Here is a 23,240-nt window from a genome sequence, read left to right on the forward strand (position 1 = left end):
TAACATTTCTCCCTTAAGGGCAACAAATATCAATCACATGGTTTCAGTGGTTGCCTAATAAAAACATTTAGGTGCTTCACGTGTATATATATGAATGGGGAAACGTTAGTTACTGTTGTTGTTGACCTGAGTGGTTGTGACGCATGCCCACAGTGGGGGATTGGCCATGAATCGGGTAGTTAAATTTGGTGGATAAAAACAAGGGAATTAACAATTTGAACGTTGGAACTTGGACAGTAACAGTTTTGTGTGAAAGAAAAAGCAATCAGAAGAAAACCATGAATAAAAAACCTAATAAACCACAGCTAAAAGCTTCCTCTTAAGAATCCTTACTTTCCTCATTGCTTCAGATATTGAAACGGTATCTCGGCGGGTACAATTCTACACACAGCGTCTTAAATAGCCGCAGCGGGCATGATTCCCTTACAACCGTAGCATGAACTTTGTGTCGCATGGAAATTTCGCTAGGGGTGGAACGCTAAGCGACGTACTACGTCCAGCAGTTTCCTCGAACTCAAGCAACTCACGTGCGATGGCCTGTGGAGTGGTTATTGTTGTTCTCATAGGCTCCCCGATAAGCTGGACGACGCATTCCTGTCGTCATCCTTTTGTTTCCCCGTTTGTTTGTTTTTTTATGTCCATATTATTACAACAATGTCTTATCGCGCCCACACGCCTCTTGCTGCGCCAAGTAGTGCTCGCGCAGGTCGAGAGGGAACTCTCGGTATGCCATTCACCAATGCTGTTTTGTCTGTTTTAAGAAATACGCGTGCAATACCCCTTTCCTGCGAGCACTGCTCAAGATCTTATAGGACGTTTGGGCAACCTCGAAGCCAGTCTAGAAATTTTATTGTCCTTGATATTAAATTAGTCTTTCGTCATAATTATAAACCGGATTTAGCCCACGCCATGACCCGAGGTCTCAAGTGATGCGGTGCACCGGGAACTGTTTTCAATAAAATAAATAAATAAATAAATAAATAAATAAATAAATAAATAAATAAATAAATAAATAAATAAATAAATAAATAAATAAATGTTCTTCATTCCATGCATAGAAAAAATACATTGATAAATTTACAGAAGGACACAGAGCACAAGGCTGTGTGATGAACTCCTCGCAGGAAGTTAAACAGTAAGTGTAGAAAACACCAGTACGTTTAGGAAATGCAGAGAGTCAGATAATTAAAAAAAAAACTCAAATAGGCGAGATGAATATTTACAACACAAAACAAAAAAAAGTTTCAATCTATAAGGTATTGATAAGAAATGACAGTTATTTCTTTTTGAAAAATGACTTTTGAGCAACAATGCTTAATGTGAGATGGGAGGTGATTCGGAAATGACCATCCAGTAAAGCAGTGGAATAAGCTCTGTAGTCTGACTGTATTACAGGCAGCGAAAAAATTTCTACCAGGCGAAAATAGGATGGGTTAGTATTAACCGCACATATTTTCTTTCGTTCGACTTTTCTCATTCTTTAACGAAGGTCCGTTGTGAGGGCGAGGAGGTTAAACAGGAAGGATGACGGTTACAAAGTATTTCCACGGTTATTGTGGTGCTACGTCAACCATGTGTATGCAAAATGCTTGTGCTCGCTCCTTAACCTGGCCCATAAGCAGCAACCTGCGCACCTTTGCTTTAATGTGATTTAAAAACCTTTCGCGATTTGCCACTGCGTTTATTTTGCTCCGATGTTTCAGCAAAATCGCATGTTAAAGTCCGGATCGTTCAACTTTACACTTGGCGCTTTTAATTGCCTGGTTAGTCAAGAAAAAAGAAAGCCGTGTTGCCTTAGATTGCGCCTCTCGTTGTGAGCGATATCCAAAACGTGGCGGCTCTGACGTCACGTCGTCGCTTTCTGCGTCTGCAGCACGGCAAAGCATGGCATCTGTAACTGATAACCATTAATCGGTGGGAGATGCGATGCGGTAACATAGAGGTGCGCAGCCGAAGGCTTTCTTTTTTTTTTTATGGCGCTAGCACCTAGCGACAATATGTTTCTCAAGGAGCACACCAGAACGCGGCCTCAGCCAACCGGAAGTTCAACCGGAAGTTGTGGTGTCTCCGAAACCGTGAGCATAATAAAAACCAATCTAAAACAAGGTAATGGTTCAAGTTGAGAATTGTATAGCATATTTATGATATAGGAGCAAAAGTTTAGTTAAGGAAAGGACCAAATAACCATCAGGTATTTCTAATCATTATGATGATTAATTATCATCAGAAATGGCTCGAGCGTCTTCTTCCACAGCTGACTCGTTGGCACTCCTCGGCGCAACCGCGCGAACTCGCTCGTTCCACTGCTCGCGCGTTCGTCGTCCTCGTCGTTGTCTTCCACAGCTGGCTCCGTTGCCGCTCATCATTCCAGCGTAGCATTTCACTTCTCTTCTGTCGTCGTAATGGGGAGGCCGCGTTTACGGGGGTATGAGCCGTTGCTTAAGGGAATATGCGTCATTCATTGTTCGTGTCCTAACGCGCGCTGCGCCGGCGCCTTATAGGACACGTCGTCAGTTGCTCCTCTGGGTGTGGTATAGGTGTGATGGACGTGCGCTAACATAAGGTCTAGAGGCTAGCGCCATTAAATACACAAAGGGAACATTAAAGGTCGCCTAAAGTTTTTTTTTTTTCTTCTTCTAGTGCCAGTGCTAGCACTGTCAACTGGAACTCGCTCCCTAATACCTGATTCTCTAGTCGAACATCCCTATGTCCTTTGACAAAAATTTGTTGTTTTTTTCGTCTCGTGTTTATTAAACACAGGTATTGTTCCAACCTTGCAGCGTGCTTTGTTTGACCTGTATATCTCTGTCGCACTGATTGCGTTGTTGTACCTGTCCCTACTGTAACTGTGACCTTAAACTCATGGCCAACACTGATTTCCCCAGCCAAATACGCGTGAAATGCGGAAATGCGCTCATTAGAACAACGGCTCAAGCGTTTCAGAGCAATCTTCTGCGTTTAAGAGAAACTTCTCAATTCAAGTTCTGCTGACCTTGGCAAAGATCGCTAAGTTTCAAGAAAACCAAAGCACAATGTTTACAAATAGGCAACCCCGTATCAAATACAGATGTGACAGTTGAGTAAACTATGTATGTTAAATTGCCTAAAAGCTTGCGAATATGAGGTATTAGGCCTACTTTACGTGTAGCAGTTAGTCTTTAAGGTTCTGCCAAAAGATATATTCACAAATTACTTGGTATAAGTAAGTACCTCGTGTAGTTAAGCAATATTGTCCGTTTTACAGGCATAATAGGACCAGTTTGCAAAACTGCATGTGGTACCATTTCATTTATGTCTGAGTTAGGAGTAATAAACACGATTCATTTTTCTCAGTAATTTCCGGTAGGTTTTTTAAAGTATTTGATGGGTTAAAAAAATGTGCGGTCAAGAGTCGGCAAATTCTCAAGAGTAGGCCACGTGTATGTGCCTGAATAGGAAATATCAGCACTACGTGCGTGAGATTGAGATGTGCCCATTCCTAGCCGATCTCCAGAGTAAATGTGTCAACAAGACACAAGGAGTATGCAGCTTTAAATATTTTCATCAGATAGCGCCGCATTCGCAACATACACCTCCGAATCAAGTATGGCCGCTTGATGGGTAACCATTGCAATGTAGTTGCAGCTAGGATACTCGACATAGTGGGGGTTGCTACGGAGTTTCAACTGGAGTGCTGCGATTACAACAAGATATACTGTGTCGTGGTATCGTTCGGCATCTCGCTTGGCGGCGAGATTGCCACGTCGTGTATCTGACTGATGTGCCCGTAAGCATTTGTGATTCACACATAGCATAGGGATATGCAGGAGGTCACTCAAGAAATCTATCGCTGGCATTGACGATCATCTGCGATGGTTTCTGCCACAATTTTCTCAATAACAGACTTGTACGTGTTACGGAAAAAGTAACCGATTACAATTACAACTTAATTCAAAAATTGTAATTCATTACAGTGGCCAATTACTACACGACGAAAGTAATTGCAGCGATTACTAAGACACAAGTATAACCACTGACATTTTTTAGGATCTGGGCTTCATTTTCTTTTTTCCTGTCTCTTAGTTATTAACTTAATTTATTTTTCAGTGCACTCCTCATGCCATTTTAATCACCCTATCTGAAGTAGCAAGTTATAGTTGTAGTAGCAGGGCTGACATTCAACTTTCATTTAAACTCTTTCTGGCTGTTCCTCACCGATTGCTTTCGAGTGTTTTGTAAACCTCCGAAGTTAGGCCTTGCTGGTGAGGTGTTTGTAGAATTTGGGTTATTAATGTGTTTCTCTGTTTAGATATATCGGTGGGCGACTGAGAATTACTGCAAAGTCTACAATATTGTCACCAGTCCGGTCTTATTGGGCTCAGTTCATTATTACGACACGGTTAAGCAATGGGCATATAGGGCCGAGATGATTGGTGTAGCATTGGAGCAGATCGAAACCTACAGTTTCGTACGAAAATCATTAGAAGGAACTCCAAATGGCACTGGTGCCTACTGGACCTGCAAGTTTGGTCGTTAACACAATATTTGATTGACGAGTAATAGTCTCTGGGTTCGCCTAAACTTTGTCCTTTTGGCTTCACGTAGTGTGACTTTGCTGATTGACGATCCTTCGACGAAACATTGCGTTTTAAGTGTAACAATTCGCAATAATGGCGCCCGTCAGTAGAACCTAATTGACTTACTGCGTATAGAAAGTTATAATCGGCTGAAGACTTGGAAATATAATGCGTAATGAATAACGTCTCAAGAACGTCTGAAGCAACAACACAAGCACGGAGATTACACACATCCAAGTACCGACCATTAATCCAACGGTAACAAAACTATCACAGTGCCAGTGAACATTCTAGTAATGTTTCTAAGAAACTGTATTGACCGTAAATATTTGTCTGAAATGTGTTTCACTACCACTCTCTTATCTTCCCCTAAAATCTTCCCACCGTTTTCCTAAGATTTCTTTAACGGGTAATTGGGCCCGTTTGGAATGGGCGAATTGATGAAATGGGCAAACTGATAACATATCATTAATCGCTTCACGATACCTTAGCTTCACGCGTATTCCAAGATGCGCGTTGAATCTGCCAATTTTATTGACGAGCTCGACCGTCCGGGGCTGATTTGAAATACATCGAAGCATTGTGCTGACTGAATACGTGCTTTCCGAAGGGTGTCTGATTCCGTCCTAGTATTCAGTTAGATGATGATGTTGGCGGCAGGCGGATCTAGTAGCCCTGCGATAAATGTCAACTATTGCTCCGCCAGAGTGCCTCCTTTCAGAAAAATTTTAAGAAACGGAAAATTTTATAGGCATCTACTTCAGTTCGTCATCATTCAGAAGCGCTCCTTCTTTATTGACGTGGACTTGGCATGGGATAGGTCAATGTTTGGCAGAGTCATTTCAGGGCGATGTGTCTGGGGTGTGAGTGGACCAGTGTGGCATTGTGCCCGGCATGGCTCACAGGCTGCAGACTTGTGGACTTTTCTTAGTGTTCATATACAGTGCCCCTTTCATCTTTATATCAGACTGTTTCTAAGGTGAACACGACTTTCCTGCTTGGGCTGAAGCGTCAGTTCTTTGCATATTCCTGTCACTTGTGGCCGTTGTGGTCGTCTGTAATGATACTTACCGACCACACGAACATTCCTCTAAATCGCAACCCTTTACTATTCCTCTTTGATGGGCCGCTCGTGCTATTTCTTTCTTTTTCTTTCTTGCTGAGACAGTCCTATTCCTACTGAACCGTTTCCGTACGCACATCTATATGTATATTCACACTGTAGGCTTTCGGTACGATTTGTGAGGACGTCAATAACAATTATCAAAGGCTCGCATCAACTGTGTAATTTGATAACCGAAAACAAAAACAATCATGAGAGGAAGCATCGATGAAATCACTTCAACCTGGATATCCAGCGAGAGTGCGAAGAGTGGCAGCTACAGAACACGTTTGAAAAAGGAAAAAAAATGTTAAAGAAGCATTTTGTTCAAGCTCACCTCTTTTTTCAGCTCCTTGCGCTCCTTAAGGTTTCAGCCTCCCGGCTTTAGGAGGGTAATTGGGCTATGGTCTCGCGATCTACGGATGCACTGTGAGCAAATTCCCTGCACGGGAAGTCCACGCCGCAAATGCTGGCTAGGCAGTTGATGTACAGCACGCGCGACGCCCCCCGAAAAGCCCCTACAGCATGCGTATGGACTGGGATGCGGCTCGTGCTGCCTTATCTCTTTCGGCGAGGTTGCCGATAAGAATCTCGTTGCGGGCTCGGCGCGGTAGCACCTGAAAGACCCTCGAGGGGGAGTTGCCTCGTTATCGGCGCTCGATGAACGCCCGCCGATGAACATTGCAGGCCGTGGCGGGTCCGCGAGATTGGATTGTACTCGAAAGACAAAAGCTTCCTCCGTGTGTGTGCGTTCGCAGGATTCAGCTGATCGGAGGGAGAGTTTGTCGTCAGTTTCTGTCGGATTAATACAGCGAAGCTTTCTTGGCATACCTCGCCCCCCCCCCCCCCTCCTCCCCTACCCCACGTTCTACGGCAGAGGTCGGTTTGTCGGCAGATATATTTGTGAATGTACCTCATGTGTACCGAATGCAAGTCCCAGAAAACGGGGCTTATATTAGCCCTGTATGCTGACTGACAATGTATGTGCCAGTGAGCGCGCCTGTACACGGAGTAATAAAAAAATAAGTTCCTGCTTAAAACCTGAGGCAAGTTCACATGAAGTGCAAGGCTGACGCAGTTGCTGCCCTGAAGGCCAGTCCCCTTGTCGCAATGTTGGCATCCAGCGATATTCCGCGTTCCAACTCTGTTAATGATTGCATAAGACCTGTACACATAGCGTCGGCTCACAGATATCTCTTAAGCACACATACCTCTTAATGGAAAAAGCGCATTATATTCAACGGATTCTTCGATTTATATGACTTCTTGTTCTATTTAGCCATTTGGTATGTGCCCCTAGGTTTGTGCCCATTCTGTGACAAACCTCAAGAATGATATGCACCACTGTGACACAAGAGGTATAGAATCGTTTAATGTAGCCAGATATGTATCCTACTTCTCCGTGCGTATACACCTGACATCACCATTCTTGCCCTCGACAAGCGTCGTACATAACTTTCGTCCTCTTGGAATCGATGCGTAGAAGTTTCACATTACGCATCCGCCTAATTTGGTGTTTTGCATTTTGCTATAGCTAGTGCATAAACACACACAAAGAAATGCATGAGATTAAAGTTGCGACCTTTGCTGTGTATCAACATAAACATTGCATGAAATTACACACTGCGTATTATGAAAATAAACGTCATTGCACGCGTCACCGTTAGCTGTAATAGCGTTTAAATAAACGCTTCACTGAAGCCTCGACTCACGTAGATGCCAACGTGTACGTTGCACCTGCATAATTTTGTCCACTGTGGACGAATCACTCTTGAGTTATCTAGGTTGGCTGTTTAATAGAGAGGATTGTTGCATAATATATATGTCAACTTATGTGTCTCGTCTGACAGTACAAGATGCAGCCGGGAGCTTCTTGAAGTATAATACGACGAAAATTAGGGGCCAGGAATGAACTAGGGAATTATTTAATCAATAACTAATCAATTAATTATAGCATTTGTTGTCTAATGTCAATGTCAATGCTAATGTCTAATGTCAAGCTCATCTTTGTGCGGCTTGTGCGGTGAAGCCCACTCTTTAGCGTTCTTTGTGCGCGTATTATGTCACCTGTGCATTTTCGTCATCTGTGCGCACGTTCATTGGTAGGACCACATCGCGGCCTCACGTATGTGTTCCCAACTCGGTATTCTTTGTGTTGCAGCTTGTCCTCGCTTTTTGTATTTGTATGTTTCAGTGTTTATGTGTCCAGGAGTATGTGCGGACTTTATTTATTCTTGTCAGCTAACTCCGCTATAGATTTTCCGTACCTGTGACGTCATTTCTTATGTGACAATATTTTTATTGTTAGTAATACTATTTCGTGAAAAGGAGTGGCCATCGCCAATGTAAGTGACTAAATTACTTTATTTTCGTTGGTTCATTTGAGTACAACAAAGTAAGATAATACACAAGAGTGGTCGGACGCATAGAATTATGGGCTAGTCCGAGTCTACTAAAGAATAAATATAAACGTGACAGACCCTCTACCCCTAAATCAGTCCATGCAAATTTTCAGCACACTATAGTATGTGGAAATACAAATTACACATTGTTCAAGTTAACAAATGAAACTAAGAAACAACGTGCGAAAGGCAAATTTACAACAATGTACCCACACTTCTGCAAAAGAACTCGAAGATATGTTAGAAGACAAAGCATTTCCAATTACTTAAGCACACAGTTTTTTTTAATGATGAGGACCTTCTTTTTTCCCTGAAGTTTCAATCTTTTCTCATTTTTTTTGTATTTCATTCCACACAGTGGCCTACTTTCATTTCAATTAATACAAATGAATCAACCAACATTGCGAGAACTGAAGGAATTTCGTTGAAACAGCCAGCGTTGCTCACGGCACTGTCAGTCCTGCCGATAAGGTACGACTGGGCGTTATCAAGAGCAGTAGATATAAACATGGTGAAGCGGCCTTGCATCGCAAGATTGCGTGCGCTGTGGCTAAAGTCCAAACAAAGGTTCAATTCTAGCGCAAGTCAATTTTTAAAGCTTGCTGGAATTCATCGTTGCAGCCTTGTACGACGAGGTTGAAGTTGCAGTTGAAGTGTGCTATTTCTTCTCGACAAACAGATGGAAACACTTGACTTGGTGGTCGCTACAGTGATCAGCTGTTCGGATGAGAAGGCCGCGCGTGGTGCGTTCCGCCAAGGAGCAGGCTGTGTTTGAGCAACGGCGCCGCGAACTCGCTCGGGAAAGGGCTCGTCGTTGACTTGCCGATTCAAGCTTGATGGCTTCCGAAACCTAGGCCGAGCTGTATCGCCAGCAGTTTACAACGGCGCGACCTTGATGCGGCTCAATCCACTTCTATCGCAGCGCCGCCACAGTAGTTTTCCACGTCGGGCGCCTCACTGCAAAGCATGCGCCGCCCTAGCCGCTCGTCCCGCTCAACCGTATTCTAGTACACTATAGCCGAAGCACAGCCACGACCGGTCGTGAGCGCAGCGCATGGATGGAGTAAGTGGAGAAAGTAAGCTTCTCGTTCCTCCATGGTGCTGCGTAATGCGCTGCTGCTAGGCGGCCGGTTGAGAACATGCGTGCAATCATGGATGAACGCAGTGCCATATTTCAGCCGCGTGACGAATTATCTTTTGCTACCAGTCATCGTTTTACCAATTCGCCTTTGAAGAATCAGCAAGTCGCGAACTCGCTTGCACCGTGCTGAAAGCATTAAATATATTGATTTAGGTAAGGAATACAATGGCACCCTTTGGTTTGAGGCGACTTCGGTCTTTCTGGACTTTTACATTCTGTCCCAACAGCGCAAAATACGACGGAAGAAGGAAAGGGAAGTAGACAAGAGTAGCACTGCTAGCTCCCAGCTGCGCCGGGGCAACAGGTTTTTCAGAGTCGAGACGCGCGAGGATAACTCGCTGCACGTTACATTCACACCACCAGAAAGTCCGAGCCCGGCCCGGGCCCGGATCAAAAAGCACATGCCGTCGCCGAGCCCTGCCCGAGCCCGTGACAAAATTGCCCTGCCGGGCCCGGGCCGGGGCCGGGCCGGGGCCGGGCCCGGGCTTTCGGGTAAGCCCGAGCCCGTGCAGTGCTCTAATGTGAGCATCTCTTATGATAAGGGGTGTTTGCATATGCCACCAAGCTTGCTCTTTTAACCTCTCTTGTGTATCTGAATATTCGCATTGCTAAGGAACAGTTTTATACGTAATAATGTCTAAATACACCCATATCTGTATATTGACAGTCAAAGGTAATCGCTGAATCATGACAGTTGTTGATTACCTCACTCCCTGCACTGAGACAACTTCTCTACATTCTGGCAAAGCTCCCGAAGTTGCAGACTCTTTCCCGTCAAATATATTTTTACGCAATGGAGCACCCCGCGTTCTCAGCGATCGACGCACGGTCTCCCACTCTACCAGTCTCTCCGAAGTTCTGCGAGCCTCTAACTCTTTTCATAAGACCATTTCCAGCCACCACCCACAGACCGATTGCTTTACCGAGCGTTTCCATGCATCGTACACTATCAGACATGATCACGTACATCAGCCCGGACCACACAAACTGGGATGCAATCCTGGCGTTCGCAGCGTTTGCTCACAACACTGCACCTCAACGTACCCCCAGCTTTTCATCGTTCTTCATTGTCTACGGCCCCTCACCAACTTTCGTCCTTGATGCATCTTTCTTCTCGGCTTGTGTGCCTTTTTCGAACATATCCATTTCTACCGATATCTATTTTTTTGTATATATCTGTTTTTATATTCATACCCCACATTCTTAAAAATAGAAAGTTCGCTTCACTGCATAGTGTCCCTTCTTTTGCGACAATAATCTTCAAGCCCTCGCCCTTTTTTACTAGTCTTCAGCGCACATTCCGTGAAACCCGGCACATCGGGTGGGCTAACTACTTCTACATTTATCGCTGGATGGATACTGCAACTTCCTACCAGAAAAACTCAATGGTTCCTGTGCCATTTCCGCCCACTAAAGAGTAGGGCCAGGCGCTCCTTCGTACAATCAAGGTCAGCCAGACTTGGCATCCACAGCCACTTTGCTTAACATACTGTCGGCCATTCGGCTACAATAACCGACGCTGCAAGAAAACTTTATTTGTAAATAAAGAAACCCTAAAAGAAAAAACACTGGGTGCCATCTAGCACTTCATCTAGCCCGTGGCCTCCGAAATGCATAAAACAGGCTAAATAACAAGCATACACACATAAGACCTGCAAAATCCGCGACGTATCCGAAGAACGCTGACGCATTAAAAGAAAAGGGGTGCAGTTCTTCATTTGCTGAAGCACCACAACAGATTGCGTTTGGTCCGTTTGGATGCAAACATCACCTTTGTGTCGCTGGCGGGGCTTGGGAGAACCAGCTAGCCAAATTACGTTGTTGTTGCGTTCGACGTTGCAGCTCGAGCAGCAAGCCGTGAATTTGAACGCGTTTTTTCCTCAACAGAGACTTTGTCGTTTGCGCGGCACTATACCCTTAACACCTATTCCCACCCCAAGTCTCTCCTACCCAAATGCCACGCACGTTGTTCTGCCGAGATTCGACTCTGCAGCCGCAATCAAAGTGACGCCGTGTCGAACAGGCTCCACTGTGCCGATGAGGTCCAGGCCTAGTTCGCCGCGCGGCTAGTTACGCTCTCCACACAGAGACGCGAAGTACAGCCGCACGTAATCACGGTTTCACCGGTAGTGGGTTCACCACATACACCACAGGGTGTTCCAACCCGCCACCTCCCAGCTTAGAAGGAACAAGCGTTCATCGCATGTTGTCACGAAGCTGGTGATCACTTTTCAGTTTGCGGATATATATGTGTCTGTCGATGCGTCATTGTAGTGTTCCACATTCCCACTGGCACATACATGCCTATTTACCCCAGTTGGTGTCAAAGACGTTCATTGAATGGCGGCACACACCTACTGGGACATAACCAGTGACCCTAGCTGGCATGTATGTATGTATGTATGTATGTATGTATGTATGTATGTATGTATGTATGTATGTATGTATGTATGTATGTATGTATGTATGTATGTATGTATGTATGTACGTACGTACGTACGTACGTACGTACGTACGTACGTACGTACGTACGTACGTATGTATGTATGTATGTATGTATGTATGTATGTATGTATGTATGTATGTATGTATGTATGTATGTATGTATGTATGTATGTACATACGTTTGCTCCAATGAAGTCACTGGCTCCATTGACTCAGAATAATGTTTTTTGGGACCATCAATTGCGGAAACGTGTAGATAGTGGGACTCGATGGGGGCCCACGTCTGACAAAACCACACGCTAAGCAGCACCCAGTGAAGCCTGATCGGTCACTTTGGGCATTGAGTGCTATCGCACATTAACCTTCCACAGACCCTGCGTTTACTTTATATTTTATTTTCTTTGCTTTAAGCAAGAACATTCGTACTTTTCTTTTCTTTCATCTCTTTTTTTTTTTTTTCTGGCATCTAGAAGACGCAAGAGGCCTAGGAGTTTCGATATTGCTCAAGTTACAATCTTGGCAGTCATGGCAATGTCAGGAAAGATTGCGTGTGTTTGTGTACGTTTCCCTTCTCCCTCCGTGAGATTAAGGTCACATTGTCATCATTCTTATTAAGGGAATGAATCAATTGACTTTGACACTACACCCGTATCAACCAGAATAGTACACATTACAGAATAAAGTAACCGATTACAACTACAGTTACCTTATTCCAAAATGTTATTGATTGCGGTTACCAATTACTGCGCCCCACGAAAGTAATTGAGGAAGTAGTCAAAAGTAATGAATTATGAACACCATTTGAGCGGTCTGAACGCAAATACCAGCGCGCGAAGTAGTACGAATGACCCTGCCGAGCAGTATCGCTGGCAGTTTCCAAAGGCGCGACCTTGATGCGGCCCAATCCACTTCTATCGCAGTGCCGCCACAGTAGTTTTCCACGTCGGGCGCCTCACTGCAAAGCATGCGCCGCCCTAGCCGCTCGTCCCACTCAACCGTATTCTAATACACTACAGCCGAAGCGCAGCCACGACCGGTCGTGAGCGCAGCGCATGGATGCAGTAAGTGGAGAAAGAAAGCTTCTCGTTCCTCCATGGTGCTGCGTAATGCGCTGCTGCTAGGCGACCGGTTGGGAACATGCGTGCAATCATGGATGGACGCAGTGCCATATTTCAGCCACGTGACGAATTATCTTATCTTACCAGCCATCGTTTTACCAATTCGCCTTTGAAGAATCAGCAAGTCGCGAACGCGCTTGCACCACGCTGAAAGCATTAATTACATTGACTTAGGTAAGGAATATAAGGGCATCCTTTGGTTTGAGGCGACTTCGGTCTTTCTGCACTTTTACATTCTGTTCAAACAGCGCAAAATACGACAGAAGAAGAAAAGGGAAGTACACAGGAGTAGCACTGCTAGCTTCCAGCTGCGCCAGGGCAACAGGTTTTTCAGAGTCGAGACGCGCGAGGATAACTCACTGCGCGTTACATGCACACCACCAGAAAGTCCGAGCCCGGCCCGGGATCGGGTCAAGAGAGAGAGAAGTCATAGGGGAAAGGCAGGGAGGTTAACCAGGCTGAGCCCGGTAGGCTACCCTGCACTGGGGAAGGGGGAGAAGGGATTGAAAGAGGAGAAGGAAGAGAGAAGTTCACAGTTCACACCTTGCACATGTACAGTCAAGCGTTCATAGCTGATTTTCATAACAGGCGGTCATACAGGCTTGTGCACTTCAAAAAACGCAGCAGCGCCTTTGTAGCCCTGTACATAGAAGACGCACGAGGCCACGGGCCCAAGATCTTCTCCTCCGTAAAAGGCCTGTCGTCTAAGTGCCCCAAAGCAGTCCGAAGGGCAATCCTCTCTTCTTCGTATCTAGGACAGTCACATAAGATATGTCTGGTGGTTTCCTCAATACCACATGTGCTGCAGTTGGCACTGTCCGCCATTCCAATTAGGAATGAATAGGAGTTTGTAAAAGAAACTCCTAATCGCAGGCGGCACAGTAAGGTTTCGTCATGTCGTTTAAAACCGGGTAAAAGTTGCAATTGCATCTGTGGGTCCATGGCATATAAGCGCCGGTTAGTGAACTCTGGTGTATTCCATTTTCTTAGAGTTATAGAATGGGCAAGACTGCTGAGGTGCCGCGCTGCATCCGTTCTTGACAAAGGTATTGGTATTCTTTCATACTGGGCATGTGCTTCACGGGCAGCTTTGTCGGCACATTCATTGCCAGTGATGTTGCAGTGCCCTGGTAGCCACTGAAATACAATGTCGTGGCCTCTGACCACCGCTTGATGGTAGCGTAATCGTATCTCTGCTACCAATTGTTCATGTGGGCTGCGGCGCAGAGCTGATAAAAGTGACTGTAGGGCTGCCTTCGAATCACAGAATATAGCCCAATTATTTGGTGATTTTTCGTGCACATAAAGCACAGCGCTACGGAGGGCGGCAAGTTCAGACCCTGTCGATGTTGTGACGTGGCTGATCTTGAATTTCTTGCAGAATGATGCCGACGGAATAACTACTGCACCAGTAGAGCTGGTCAGAGTCGAAGATCCATCTGTATAAATGTGAATGCGATCAGAGTAGGAATCATGCAGCAGATGTAGAGCAGCTTGATTCAGGGCACAAGTTGGCAAGTCGGACTTCTTTGTAACTCCCGGAATGGAGAGCCGCACTTCTGGCTGCCGCAGACACCATAAAGGACAAGGTGGTCTTGCTGCAGGCGTGAAGTCTGATGGAAGAGAAGATCGATAGGAGGTTACAATGCCTGAAAAGGTTGCATCTGGTCTACTTTCTGGGAGAGAAGCAAGGCGTTGAGACTGTAGTCGGGAAAGGTGTCGAAGATGATTTCGAAGGGTGTCTGTGGCGACATACGTTTTGATGGGATGTTCCCTGGCGATGGCAATTGTTGCAGCTGTTGAAGCGCATCGCGGTAGGCCAAGACAAGTTCTAAGTGCTTGAGCTTGCATGCTCTCAAGCACTCTGAGGTTTGTCCTCCGGGCGCTTGACAACACCGGGGTGCTGTAACGCAAGAAACCCATAAAGAGTGCTTTGTATAATTGCAGCATAGAGTGCACCGATGGTCCCCATGCTTTTCCGGCGATGGCTTTGAAGAGGTGGCTGATCGAGAGGAGTCTTTTCCTTAGGTAGGATACATGAGGGCTCCAGGAGAGGTCGCGGTCAACAGTGATCCCTAAAAACCGATGGTTCTTTTTGTACAAAATAGGCTGGCCATTAATAGACACAGGATATTCGGCCATCGATTTTCGCGTAAAGGCGACTAATGCGCATTTCTCTGTTGAAACGCCGAGACCTTGTCTCTGAAGATAAGTAGATGTCCTCGTTGCAGCCTTTTGTAACCTTGCGCGAACTTGCGGGCGAGTTACTCCCGAAGCCCAGATGCAAATGTCATCTGCGTAAATTGACAGACTGACAGGCTGTGGCAAGAATTCCGCCAACCCAATCAGAGCCAGGTTGAACAGAACTGGGCTTAAAACACCAATACAATTGTGGAACCCCACGGTTGGTATAGTGGTCGGTAGTTTGACCATCTTCAGTGACTACAAAGAAGCTCCTTTGGGTCAAGTAGCTACGAATCCACCGAAAAGTGCGGCCTCCGATTTCAGCAGCCACGAGTGCGTCAAGAATTGCTTCATGGGAGACATTATCATAAGCACCCCTCACGTCTAAAAATAGCGCTACAGAGATGCGTTTGGATGATTTTTGGTGTTGAATCGACGACACGAGATCAATGACGTTGTCGACCGACGAACGACCACGTCGAAAGCCTGTCATCGCGTCTGGATAAACATTGTAATGTTCTAGAAACCACTCGAGGCGCGTGAGGATCATCCTTTCCATCAACTTGCCAATGCAGCTGGCGAGAGCAATAGGCCGATAGGATTTCAGTTCAAGGGGAGACTTTCCTTGCTTTAAGATCGGTACAAGACGGCTGCGCTTCCACTCAGGGGGAACAACACCGTCACTCCATGAGACATTGAGATGATGCAGCAGGATCTCTCGTGCTTCATGATCAAGGTGGCGGAGAGCAGCATATGTTACGTTGTCGGGTCCGGGCGAAGAGGAACGCCTGCAAATGGCTAAAGCAGCCTCCATTTCTTCCATGGAGAAAAGTTCATCCATTGCCGAAACTTGCATGAGGGGAACTTCGTACAATTCAAGATCCTTTTGTAGCATTCTGTTACTTGCAATTTCCGCACAAAAGTCTTCTCCTACATCCACTTCTCGACAGCCTTGGTGGAGAGCCAGTGCCTTAAAGGGGTGGCGTTGCTGAGGAGAAGAGCGAAGACCCTGGAGAGTTCGCCATACGCGGGAGAGTGCTTTGCGGGGGTCCAACGAGTTACAGAATGAACGCCATCGTTCGTTGTCTAATTTGTCCATGCGACGACGTATTTTCTTCTGCGTGCGCCTGGCCTCCCTAAGGTCTAGAATCGACTTTGTGCGTCTGTATCTCTTCTCGGCACGCCGACATATTGCACGAAGCCTTTCTAGTTCAATGTCGAAGTCTGTGCGAGCAGGTGACCATGAGAAACAGCGCGTCGCAGCATGCATCGCGTCCGCAATCACAAGCTCTATGCTACGTGCAAGGCCTCTCTGGCATTCGGCGTTCACCGAGGCTTGAAATGCGGGCCAATCAATTGTTCGAGAGACCATAGGGGAAAACATATTGCTTAGACCTTTGATGGCAACGTAAGTAGGAATATGGTCACTTCCGCGCGTTTCCAAGACAGTAAACCAGTAGACGCTCGAGGTAAGGCATCGCGACACCAAAGTAAGGTCTAGGCAGCTGCTATACGACGACCCTTTCAAGAAGGTTGGACTGCCATCGTTCAAAAGGCAGAGGTCATGGTCCGAAGCAAAAGATACAAGAGTCTGACCTCTTGAATTGGTTCTTGTACTTCCCCAAAGTGGATGATGGGCGTTGAAATCCCCTGTGATAATCCAAGGACTGGAGGTCGACGTCAAAACATTTCCAAGCCTTGTGTAGTCTAAACGACTTGATGGGGAAATGTAGCCGGCGACGAGTGTGAAGGAGAGACTCTTCTTCTTTATGCTAAGGCACACATACTGGTTGTCGTCATGAGGAGGCACGGCCTGGGCCACGTAGGTGAGCTCTTTGCGAACATAAACGAGGACCTTGCTGATTTTGTCACAGGTGGCGGAGGTAAAAGCTTCGTATCCTGATAATCTGAGGATATTTTTCACGTTTGGTTCACAGACGACTAGCACCGGAAACCGATTGACATATACAAATTGGCGAAAATCAGAAATACGTGATATCAGGCCTCTCGCATTCCACTGAAGAATTGAGGCATTCTTGACGTCTTCTTGAAAAGGTCGCCTCTGCAGAAGTGGGCGGGCCATGTTTCTAATGTAAGCTTTCAAGTACAGGAGCGAGAGCATCCAGTACTTGTAAAGCGCATCGAGCAGTCGAAGTTTGTGCATTTCCCAAAAGCGTGCGAATCGCAGCTATTAATGACTTCAGCAGAATAACCACCTGCACATCCTGTTCAGGCAGCTTGTCAGAAGCAAGAGGTACGTCCGATGAAGGAGACGTACGTCGCTCAAGCTCAGCAGGTGGGCGTGCATTTGGCAGTGCAGGCCAGGCAACGTCATAAGCACTTTTCTGGGCTTCTTTGTCATTCAATACGTTGCGTCTGGTCTCGCGCAAGGACTGCTGTTTCTCAATTCGAGATGATGACGCTGCTGGACTAGATTGGCGCTGAGGGGGGTTTTTCGCGTTCTTTGGGGAACGTCTGCGGTGGCGGCGGGAGCGTCGTTTTTTCACAGAAACGGCTGCTTCCCGGTGCGTAGAGCCTTCCCTTACCATCTCCTTAAGTATACTCCACTCCTTCTTGATTCGGGGGCAAGTTTTCGATGTGGCTTCATGAGATCCCTTGCAGTTTCGGCACTTAAATTCAGTTGCTTGGCAGGATTCCGTGGTATGGAACCCAGCACAGCGTGCACATACTGCAGCGTGATTACAAACACCTCTGACGTGACCCAACCGAAGGCACTTGTGGCACTGCAGAGGTTTCGGAATGAACGGCTTTACGGGGTGGCGAAAATGGCCGACCTTGACATTAGATGGTATGGTGTCGCCCTTGAAGACTATCTTCACACACCGTGAATTGCCAATCCGAGATACCTGGATGATGGTACTATCAGGAGTGGCTGTCTTGACTAGGATAGGCAAGTCTTCATTCGGTATTGCTACATCTACGTCATAGATGACGCCTATCGCTGTATCCTTGTCGACAGTAATGTGGGAGCGCACTTTGATCCCGTTCAGATCGGTTACTGTACGCAAGATGTCAAACGCGGTTGCATGCGTGACATCTACGGCGAGAATGTTCTTGCGAGTGTTAATTCTTATGTCGGTGATTTCATTGGGAACTAATCTTTCAAGGAAGGCGGAGACAGCTTGCCTATTCAGATGCCGCAGATTGTCCGAGGATACCACCGGCATGAAGAGTATGGCGGGGGCTCGAGGACGGCTCATGTTCTGCACTGTAGATGTACTTGCAGGCGAAGGTGTCCTGAGGCTCCTCCGCTTCGCCTTGCGGCTTCGTACGGCTTCGAAGCCGTCTTCGGAGTCTTCTCCGCTGGCCGAGTAGAGTTCCGTGCTGTCACTGGCGGCATCGTCCATTTCACTGTTACGCTTCCGCGACGGCACCGCGGAACGCGAGGTCAGGTCGGGAGAGAACCGGGCAGTGTCGACGTTCATCACTGCCTGCGGGGGACCGAAGTCCCGTAGCTAAAACCGAAAAAACCGAAAATCAGCAGGAGACAGGAAAGCACCAGTCAACTAGAGACACACTTCGTCGTCGTCCAGGGATCGGGTCAAAAAGCACATGCCGTGCCCGAGCCCGGCCCGAGCCTGTGAAAAAACTGCTCTACCCGGCCCGGCCCGGCCCACAGGCTTTCGGGTAAGCCCGAGCCCGTGCAGTGCTCTAGTGTGGAGTCTTATAGGCTATCGTTCCGGTGACAGTATATTCCGTTTGATCTGAACTTCTGAATCTGATCAGCTGTGAATCACTCGTATACTATAGCTTTGCCTTGACTTAGCCACTGTGGCGCAATGGGCAATGAACATGCCATGAAGCTGCTAGATCTGCTCATGAATACGGCGTACAGTAACCAATCCCGCTGTTAAGAACAGATGCAGCAGCGAAACTTCTAATGCTTGCAAATGATGCCTTACAGTCGTTGCGGAACACACCTAGTTTCAAGCACACACGTCTACATCGACTGGATCCCTGTCTGCAACTTCACGCTCCACCTGGACTATCCCGACCCGAGACAACGGTACTTTGCCGGTTGGGGCTTGGCGTCGCATTTACGAAGTCGTTTGCTTTCCGCATCGGATGGGAGGATAGTGTTGCGCGTGACCACTGCGTCGACGAGGAAACTATGGAAACACGTTCTTTGTCATCGTCCCCGATACAGCGCACACAGGCATACACTCGCGACCGCGCTGGTACGTACGTTTTGACGACCGGCCGCTCTCGGAGCAGACAGTCCTGGAACGCCGACCCATACAGCCGTCATACCACAGGACAGTGAAGGCACTCTTGAAATTTTTACATTCGAGTGGCCTATTCGAGAGACTGTAGACAGCCTTCCCTATCCGTTCTTTTTTCGTTTCTTTGCTTTTTCTCTTCTCTGTTCTTTCCGTCTTTCGTTTCCCCTTACCCTTCCCCCACTACATGGTAGCAAACCAGAATCTTGACCGGTTAACCTCCCTGCCTTTCCCATCCCGTTTATCTCTCTCTCTCTCTCTTGACCTTGGCTAAGTTGTCTTCGTGGTGTCGGCTTTCACTGTCGGTGAGTGAAGAGCGAGATGCAGCGGCGTGTGAGTGGTCATTGCTGGAAAGGGAGCACTGACCATCGAGGCAGTGCGCTACGCAATGGCCCTGTAGTAGACGTTACGACATTTTTTGCTTTGCTCTCGTGAAGCTGGTAAATCGCAGCCCGTGCTTTCCGCTCACTGATGATACCAAAATTCTTACGCAAAGTAACGATAAGAAGACGCACCGTTTTTAAACATTTTCTTTTTTATTCCGGCAGCGTTGGGGGGCAGGCGCCACACTATACGGTGAGAGCGCATAGCTAATACGCGCGTGTACCAGCCAATCCTTACGCGTTAAGGAACTTTAAGGGGTGAAAATGTACCCGAAATATTTCACTACGGCGTCCCCTATAGTCACTGTGTTGCAGCGCAGAGTTATGCTCTACTGATAAACTCTGCAAGTTAACTCACGTACACTTTATCAACTATCGCTTCCACCCTTACAGTGTGTCTCGGGGGCGCTCATCTTCATTACCTTATGTATAATGTTCATTGCGCTGCATACCTTACTAGATAAGAATCCTCAAGCGCGAACAGTTAGATAATCTAAAGCATGTCGCGGATAGACCAGGAATATGGTCTATTCCCGCCTACTACTGACCTAATGGAATTCTTTACCTGGCAATATGCGTTCCCTCCCATCAAATGAATTTTTCGCCGCACAAGTTAATCTTGTGCTTCAATGCATAAAGCGACGTTTTGTTAAGAAACTAACTGGAACGCCAATGCATTTCTCCGCAAAGTTCGGGAATTAATATCTCTAAACTAGTGTCATCCCGAGAATTCGCTCAAAGTGGATCCGCCTTACGAACTCCACGGCTACAATGTGTAAATTGCAATATGGGCCATCAGTTAATTAGTTTAAAATTTATTCAATGAATTTTTGTTAATTATTTTATTAAGCATTTCAATTTCGTTGCAAGTAATGTCCGCCTCTTCGAGTAGACTAGCTCATGAACTAGAATTGTGCTATCTGCCACAGGCAACCTTTAACAATTTTTTAAAGTGTTCGCTGAAACACCCTGTATATCTCTTCCTGGACTACAGTATGCTAAAAAAAAAACGCGATTCAACCACGTCAGCATGCCCCACATAGGCCAGGAATTTGCGGCAAGCGGCCAACCAGTTGAGCATTTCGCCCATATACCAGTACATACGGTGCAAGACGCAACCGGATGAGCATATCCCTAATACACCAGGGATATGGCACACGATGCAACTGCGCCACAATATCCCGGAAAGACCAAAACGAGGCTCGCGATGAAACAGCATAAACATATCCCGGATAGGCCAGGAACACGGCACGTGTTGCAACCGCTTCAGCACGTCGTGCAGAGGCCAGGCGCGGCTTGCACGAACATTTAATAACGAAAATAATAACGATGACGCGTTATTAAATGCTCCCTAGATCACCGCCGCTGTACACCGAGCCCCCCGCTCCCTCCGGCGCTGGCTTCCCGCTTCCTTGCTTGCGCGTGGGAGATTGAGTGCGTTCGCTCTCCGTGATAGCGCGCGTCCCCGCACGCTTCCGCTCGGGCATACGGCACGCGGGGAAGATTTTATCTATAGGGAACCTCACGGCGACGGCGATGACGACGGCGACGCCGATGGCAGAAATCCGGTTGAAGTGTCCATATAATTGCTATCGCAATAAAAAGTCAGGGCCATTCCACAGTGTAAAAGTTGGATAACCAGGGTGCTGTGTATGTGGCTGTTGTTCTGGTGAAACGTTCCAAGTTTGCGGGATCGGGGCCACATGAACGGTTCGTATTTCTTTCCGCCTCGCGGTGCTGGCGGGCAGCACGCTTACGCTTGGCGTCCGCGGCCCGCTCATCGTCGGTGGTCTCCTTCCGCCGCCGCCGCACCCATTCCTTTTACAGCGTAAGCTGTTATGGGCTCATTGCAATAGCCGTTTCGGTTCGCGATGGTGCCCGCCGCCGCCGGCGGTGGCGGCGGCCGTAACCGCTATCGCCGGAAAAGCGAAAAAAAAGTACCCGGTTCCCGCCGGGATCGAACCCTCGCCCGCTGCGTGGGATTCAGATAATCTACCACTGAGCCACGCAAGCGCTTGCTGTCAGGCGGCGGAAAAATGCCCTATAAACGCGCCCTAGGCAGGCGCGCAATCAACGTGATCCCGAGCCTCCGCCAGTATGGTGGCGCCATGTAGTTAAACTAGGTGCCTGAAAGCGCAGCGTGCCCGACATATGTAAGTTTCATATAGCAGTTGCATGCTACATGTAACTGGACCTGGTTAACTCAAGCAGGCTAGGTGACTATTTGTCACCAGCCCGTTTTGAAGATTTCACTAAACAATCATGATCATCAACAATGTACCATGCCACGGGTCAAGGGATGTGATATGTGCTCAAGGTATTCGGATACCTCATCGGTACACGCTTTGGCGTCTCCTCGTAAGGTACAAACCGCTGCTGAAGAGGCAAATCGTAGAGCTACGCGCGCGGCTACAACCAGGCATCATCGGGCTCAGCAGACTGCTGTGCACAGAGTATTACAAGCCGCAGCTCGCCGTCGACGCCGGGCTGACAGTTCAGATCGTTCTCGTCAAAACGAGGCGAATAGACTTTGCCGCGAAGACCCTGTTGTGCGTGGGGCCGAAATTGGAGCTACTCTTGAGCCGCTCCACCAACTTACGCTGTGACTGTGCTGCGTGTGCCGCGCAGGCCTGTGTTTCTGTTCACGCCGTCGTTCTTGGTGGGCACGCTGTTCTTCAGACCGTACAACACGGGGCCCACCCATTTCACACTCAGAGCAGAACTGAAGAAAGGAGCCTTCGTAGAGCATGACGTCACGAGACAGAAGACACTCAGATACTCATGTAGGCACTAGTTTGAACACGTGGGATGGCGTACACGTGTAGGTGCGGACGTAGACATGGCCGACGCGGGTCAAAGTCTGGTATCTGTTCTTATCAGCTTAATATCTGATACAGGTATTACTTGCACCCAAGATATTTTTTTGCCAATTGGCGGAGTGCTTGAAGCCTGCTTCACCTCCTCTGCAGGTCGGTCCGGTATTGAACTATCTTCGGGATCGGCCCATGGTTTTTGGTCCACGGACATCGATCCGCTGGAAACTAGCCATATACAGCTTTGCTGTCAAATAGTATTCTGGAAATGTCACTTCGAAAGGGCACCTCTTAAAACAGAATATTGTGAAACTCGGGCGACAAAAATTTTAGAACAAACCGGTGAGATCGCCGCGTGGGAACTAAGAAGCAAAGCGTTGCTGCAAAACAACATTTTAGTGAGATTTTGGTTAGGTCTTTCAGCAACAGGTTTCGTGACCCAAGAACACACGGGACATGGTGTAGCTGCATGAATATTGGGGCTTCTGGGGCACTGACTTCAGTGCCCCAGAAGTCCTCATCACTGACAGAGGTACGGCCTTTACAGCATATCTAACTGAAGCCATCCTGCGATACAGCCAGACAAGCCATCGCCGGACCACCGCCTACTACCCGCAGACGAATGGCCTCACCGAGCGCCTAAATAAGACCATCGCCGACATGCTGGCAATGTACAGCGGTGAGCACTGTTAGGGTGAACACGCGAGCGCGTGGCCGACGGCACTATCAGCGCCGCGTAACAGCCATCGTTGGAAACATTGCACATGCGCAGCATGTGCTTTGCGAAACACTCTTTCCACCGCGCGCATCACGTCATCGATACGCTTGTTCGTCGTCTGCTAGCCGCATTTTTTG

The 23,240-nt window shown here is 47.4% G+C and overlaps 2 protein-coding genes and 1 pseudogene across 2 annotated transcripts in view; 2 read left to right on the plus strand and 1 right to left on the minus strand.

Moving 5' to 3' along the window:
• LOC119431218 (uncharacterized) overlaps window positions 1-6,197 on the minus strand; it is a 56,182-nt gene extending 49,985 nt beyond the window's left edge. The window contains exon 1 of the mRNA XM_037698690.2: window positions 5,996-6,197. The gene's annotated coding sequence lies outside the window, so the exon portion shown is untranslated. The remainder of the gene's footprint in view (window positions 1-5,995) is intronic.
• Window positions 1-23,240, plus strand: part of LOC119431423 (uncharacterized) — a 142,179-nt gene that overhangs the window by 46,244 nt on the left and 72,695 nt on the right. The window lies entirely within an intron of this gene.
• Window positions 22,412-22,584, plus strand: LOC119432081 (U2 spliceosomal RNA; annotated as a pseudogene).

Source organism: Dermacentor silvarum, chromosome 10 (genome assembly GCF_013339745.2).
Source record: "Dermacentor silvarum isolate Dsil-2018 chromosome 10, BIME_Dsil_1.4, whole genome shotgun sequence".
Taxonomy (NCBI): domain Eukaryota; kingdom Metazoa; phylum Arthropoda; class Arachnida; order Ixodida; family Ixodidae; genus Dermacentor; species Dermacentor silvarum.